Here is a 6,824-nt window from a genome sequence, read left to right as displayed (position 1 = left end):
ATCTTCATTAATCCTGGCTCCTCCTTTTTAAATTTGTCCTCAGTGACAGAATGCTGGATGTAAATACATGCACAAAACTCAGCAGTGTTAACTTCACTACCTTTTAGGGTACTCATTGCCATTTCATAACTGTTAGTATTCAATCTAAGAAACGCCCTTAGCTGATATCAAGGTACATTTTAACATATTGCTTGTTTTTCTAGCTATGGTGTGCACGAATCTCCCCCTGACTTTAATAGGAGCTCTACCCGTGGGACCAGTACAGAATAAATTAAAGTAATTGTCTTTGTCTCCTCCTTCCTTTTCACCGGGATGAGCTGTTTGTCTGCTAATTATTCAAAGCTGTACACTTTTGCCTCATATAAGGGAGGAAAGTAGAAGTTTCTCTGTCCGTTCATCTTTCTCTTTTCCCTCTCCTTGTTGTTCTGTTGTAACTGAAATGGAAGATGGATGCATGGCTCTTACTTTAGTAGTTGTATGCAGCACCTGACAAAGAAGTGTTGTAAGATCACAATGCCTGCACCTTGCCCCTAGAGACTCAGCAAATGTCTTTACTATACACAGAGCTGAGTAAAGAAGATTCATTTAGAATCTAAACTTGTTTGACATAGTTATACAGAGATCTCTTTGTTGCTTTGAGATATTTTTCTAGCAGGTACCTGTTAGTGCCATTTTACGGAGACAGCAACATCACTTTAATTTGAATTATATAGGTAATTATTATCAAGTACCAAATTGGTAGTGACAGTTACACTTAGTTTAAAAGAACTACTTTTGCAACTAACAAAACTGCAGACAATTCTTTTAACAAATTACATTCCACTTTTTCTATAATCATTCACTGGCCCTGTTTGATGGGGTTGAATAATAAGCTGCAAAAACAAAGTCTTAGGAAACGCTACCACTCCCAGAAGTCACCTACCTTTGCACTGTTATTTGAAAGTTAAATCACCGACAATGAGTTTTTGCAATTTAAACCTGATCCACTGAAGAAATAACAAAAAGGATTTTATCAAAATATTTTGTAATTATAAAGATTTGTGGAAGCATCAGCTTCTGATGTACTTCAGTATATAACTTTATAAAACATGGTGCTTCAGAGGTATACTCTATGGATGTTAGAAGTTCATTGTGACTGTGTTGCACAGTTTATTCCCTATCTACAAGCTGCTCTCAACCTTTATCCATTGAACCTCTTCCTTAGTGTGACTCTATGGGGGCGGGGTGGGAGGAAATTTGTGGGACCAGGACCATAATGTGATTCCCTGTTTGTGTCCCTCGGGGTTCTGTATCAAACATGCTCCATTTACAAGTAAATAGATTTTTTTTTCCCCAGCTGCCAGCTGTTCAGACTCAGCATGGGATCTAAGAGTCAAGCTGGGTTATTTCTTGTGCATCATAACCAGTGATAAAGCTCCTGCCGATCAAATTGTGCCCTCCATGATCTGTTTGGGCACAGGTGTGTGCACTAGTGCAATTATTTGGAAGCTCACACCTTTACTTAGGATTGATCCTGGTCAACATACATTGAAATGAATTTAAAACAGTACTCTTTCCCTGGGTTCTTCCCTATGAAAATCTGCATTGCATGCCCCTTATATGCCATTTTATTTGTATTATACATTTTTTTATTTATTTTTTGTCCAATGTTTGTATCATTAGAAATTCCTGCAATGTGGTTTTTTTTTAAATGTTCATAAGGTCAATAATGTTCATTTTACACTTTTACACGCGCATGTATTTATTTATATTCTATGTATAATTCCAAGACTTATTGAATGTGTGAAAAAATGTTTAAACCTAGCTATTTCTTTCCTTTGTGGTTTAACATATTTCACAGCTAGACCAAGGTTAGGTTTATTAGTTTAGTTTAACAAACACTATACAGGGTTATAAACAAGTGTAACACCTGTTTCAAATTTCTGAATAAAAATAGAAAAAAGGAACTTCACATTTTCACTTCTTGTGTTTCATTTGAAGGCTTAAACAAGTGGCCTCTGAATAAAGATCCAGAGTAAAGTTTTCAAAAGTGCCTAATGCACTTAGGAAGCTAAGCCTGAGTCACTTAGTTCTTGAAAATTTTACATTGCATCCCACATTTAAGTGGGTCATTCAAAATTTAAGTTCTCAATCCTATAAACCTGGGGGGCGGGGGGGGGGGGGTTTCAGGCCTTCTCTGTGTGGTGCATTAGTCCACAGCAAAGGGATGTAAATTCAAATGTATGTTAGCGTCTTGTGGACTAACTGGCCCATGAGGACCCTTCTGGCATGCACTAAAAGTTTCTTAGTGTGTGTTAATGTCCCATTTCAAACTGGGCACTAAAACACTTTTAGTGCACGCCAGGAGGGTCCTCATGAGCCAATTAGTGTGCAACACACTAGTGCACTAGAATTTACAGGCCACTGGTGCAGACAACCCCTCGATTTTTCATTTTGGCAACCCCTTATTTGAAGTAAAATTTATCCCTTTACATTTACTATAAAAGTATATCAATTATAATAAGCCTATATAATTTGTGGGTGTGATTTCAGACGTTGAGAGAGAACACTTCACCTTGAAGGATAAGGATGTGCGGGAAAAGAGATTTTCTTAGCTTTAGATTGTTATAAAATTTTCAACATCTCATGGCCCTCAGTTACCTTTATGACCCATTCTCACTCCCCCCAACCCCCACCGGGTCATAGAATCATAGAATATCAGGGTTGGAAGGGACCCCAGAAGGTCATCTAGTCCAACCTCCTGCTCAAAGCAGGACCAATTCCCAGTTAAATCATCCCAGCCAGGGCTTTGTCAAGCCTGACCTTAAAAACCTCTAAGGAAGGAGATTCTACCACCTCCCTAGGTAACGCATTCCAGTGTTTCACCCCCTCTTAGTGAAAAAGTTTTTCCTAATATCCAATCTAAACCTCCCCCACTGCAACTTGAGACCATTACTCCTCGTTCTGTCATCTGCTACCATTGAGAACAGTCTAGAGCCATCCTCTTTGGAACCCCCTTTCAGGTAGTTGAAAGCAGCTATCAAATCCCCCCTCATTCTTCTCTTCTGCAGGCTAAACAATCCCAGCTCCCTCAGCCTCTCCTCATAACTCATGTGTTCCAGACCCCTAATCATTTTTGTTGCCCTTCGCTGGACTCTCTCCAATTTATCCACATCCTTCTTGAAGTGTGGGGCCCAAAACTGGACACAGTACTCCAGATGAGGCCTCACCAATGTCGAATAGAGGGGGACGATCACGTCCCTCGATCTGCTCGCTATGGCCCTACTTATACATCCCAAAATGCCATTGGCCTTCTTGGCAACAAGGGCACACTGCTGACTCATATCCAGCTTCTCGTCCACTGTTCAGTTAAAAACATGAAGATTCTAGAAAATAATCTATATTGCTAATTTTAGCACAATATACCAATATTTATACTATCGGCCTGATCCAAAGATTTCCTGACCAGATCAGGCCAGAGAAAGGGAGCCAGATAATATTGTGCCTCTGTTTTTCCAGCAGTGAGAACTTGTCACTCCCCTATGTGTCCTTTTTCTTTGCTACATTATTTATTTTCTTTCCTCTCCCTTTTTTACTGAGTTTAGTAAGAATCTGGCTCAGCCATCCAAGACTGCATATTTTGCAACACTGCTGTAAGCCTGTGACCAAAAAGTAATTAAAAGCAATGCCCTAAACAGCCTGATGCTAATACACATGTGCCAGGTCTCAGAGTGGCTAATAAAGCCATGTGTTGTGCCTCTGTTTTTCCAGCAGTGAGGTTGCCGGTCAGAGTTAATACCAGAGATAGAAGCTATATTTTCTCTCTTTGCTGTGCTTCTCTTTCCCCTTGAGTGTGTTTGTCTTCTTTTGCCTTCTGGGAAATGGGACAGCATTCAACAAGAGGTCCAGTCCGTCTCAACTGAAGTCTTCTCTTTTCCCAAAAAAGGACAGTTATTAGCATCCATAAGATTGTCAATAAAGGTGAGTTTATTTCTTAAAATTCTCTTCAGCTGAAGGAAAAGGGAGCAGGAGGTGTTGTTAAAATGAAAGCTTTACTTAATACCTCATTTCAAATGCTCTAAGTGCTTTTCCTTCTTTTCTGTGTCTTTAATAGAAGGCAAAAAAGATTTTTAATTGTTTGCCCTGGCACTAAGCAGGCTGAGGTCTCTGTATATCATACCCCAAACCTTGTTTAACACTTGTTCAATGTTGGACAGTTACAGGCTCATGTTAACACCTTTAACTCTTTGGCCCTTATATATTCCATCTAAATTAGTACACCACCACTCTCTTACACCAGGTAGAAAGCAATGCAGCCACACTGACAAAACCAGTGTAATGGGAGATTGGCCCTGTAGGCCATAAGTATATCAGGATCCTGCTCACCTGATTAATATATGGAATCTTGTTGTTTTCTGTGGGACTACTTGTCTGAGTTAGGCTTTGGCTGCATGTACCTGAAACTTTTCTTTTAAAGTATTAAGGTCAATTATCAGCCCTTGCTTATGTTAGTAAAGATAAAATGCTACAGACAAGCAGGCAGATTTCCCAATGGTGCTTTTAAAATAATTTTGCCCGCTTTAGATAAAACTCTGCTGATAAAACATTTCTCCCTACCTCAATCTTGAAGTCTCTTGCAAACATACAATCATTACAGACATTCTGCTGATTCAAGCTAAAAATGTGTTAAAGCTGCACTGGGGCATGTCTAGGAACACCAGTGCTTATTTTAAATTAGTTCCCTAATGCAGCAGATCTGAGTGATTGAGTACAGTTACAGGGCCAGGCTCTGTGCTGACTTACTTGCTGTACATATCCATGGCCTGAATGGAGTTCTATGGGGTGTAAACTGAGGCAGAATTTGGCTGGCATACAGTAAGAACCACTTCATATTGTCTTTGAATGAAGTTAACTGTATATACTAAAAGCCACATTCAGTTTTAAGGACCTGTGCTGGAGAGGTTCCTGGTAATTACCTCCAGGGCAGGGAGTTGTTTGTTTGAAATTATACTGGATGCCGTGGATCTGTTTATCACGAACAGGTACCATAAGACACATGAGTTGCTGTGATGCCCAATTAAAATACATTTTCAGCGTGGGTAGTAAGATCATCAGACAAATGCAAGGTTTACATTTTGTTAATGTGTCCTTTAGGAGCCCTTGCCATAAACATTATCCTATCAATCTCCTTAATGTGATAAGATATGTTTAAATTGGACAATATAATTTTTCATTGTTTTCAATATGTTTCTTTAGTAGCTTGACAAGTTTCTGGGAAAGGGTTTGAAAGGACCCTTGAAGCAATAAAACATCAGAAAACATGTTTAATGTTTGTCTACTTGTCCCACAAATATCTCTTGTGTTTTCTTGCATTTTGTCCCTAATGTGCTGAATTACTCCCCTACAGTGCCACTCCCTACTCTCTAGGAAACAGGATTTGCCATACTGGATCATACTTGATGTCCATCTAGTCCATTATCCTGTCTCTAACAGTGCCCAGCACGAGGTGCTTCAGAGGTAGGAACAAGAACACTGCAGTAGGTAACAATTAGAGATTGGCTTAAACCCTCAAGCATGAGACTTAATATCTCTTCCAAAATTATTTTTAGCATTTATTATTATTATGAAGAATATTCTTGTTATCCATATAAATGCCCAGTCCCTTTTTGAATCTTGCTAAATTTTTGGCCTCAACAACTTCCTGTGGCACTAGGTTCCACAGTCTATTTGCATGCTGTATGAAAAAGCATTTAGTTTGTTAGTTTCAAATTTCCCACATTTTAATGTAATTGAATCCCCCTAGCTCTAGTGTTATGAGTCAGGGGGAACAGAAGTTTCTGAGATATCTTCTCTATACTTACATGAGGGAAGGAACAGTGGGAAGGATATACGGCTTCTTGTTTTTGTTTTTGGGGACTCTATGCCTAAAGACTTGCTAGAGTCGTGGGGGCGGGGGGCAAAGAGTGAGAGGTGTGCGTGACTGCTGGATGGGTCAGAATCATCCAGAATTTGGGCGTGGCAGGCAGTAGACATGCTCATTAGCTGTCTGAAGCTACTTGGGTTATCTCCATTGTGGGCAAGCAGCCTGGTAGGACATCTGGAGTCACTGTCTGAAAGTAGAATGGGGGGGGAGAGGGAGGAGGAGGAGTTTATAAACAGGAACAGTGGGACCCAGCCTGGAGGACCTACTGGTGGAGCAGCACAAGTTCCAGAAAGGTCTGATGTAAGGATTGTGCTCTAGGGATTTTGCCAGTTTTTTGGATTTCAACTGTAGGCTCCCGTGCCCTACTGGAGAAGAAGAGAACTAGAATTGCTGCACACTGTGAAAATTGCGAAGTCTACAGGGGAGTTTGAAGGAGGCTGGCATGCCCTACAGAGGACTTGGACACCATTCCACCAAATCCTCCCAGAGAGGAGCCTTGGGGGACTGTGGGTGGTGGGTGGATAACAAGTACTAAAACTTGGGAGAAACACCCTGAAAGTGTTGTCCATAAAACAGTTGTTACTGACAATAGTTACAATTATTTCAAGGATTTTAAGTAATCTGGTATGCGTTCTCATATATAGAAAGATAAATTTAGTAAATGTTTTCCTTTAGAGATCTTGTGTCACACTCCAACTAGTGCAGATTTAACTGTAAAAAATTATGTATCTAATCAAAAGGCATGGAAAGACCAAACTCTTGTCTGTACTACAGCAGAAAGATAAGCTAAGGTAAGGGAAAGAAATACTATCCCCGACATTAGCATCTTTCCTATTGCCTTCCCCAGAATAGCTACAGTAGAAATACTGGCAGTGGAAGAGCTATAGTTTGCTGTCTAAAAGCCATGTGGACGCTGCAGTTT

Source organism: Caretta caretta, chromosome 3, assembly GCF_965140235.1.
Source record: "Caretta caretta isolate rCarCar2 chromosome 3, rCarCar1.hap1, whole genome shotgun sequence".
NCBI lineage: Eukaryota > Metazoa > Chordata > Testudines > Cheloniidae > Caretta > Caretta caretta.
This window is presented reverse-complemented; position numbering follows the sequence as displayed.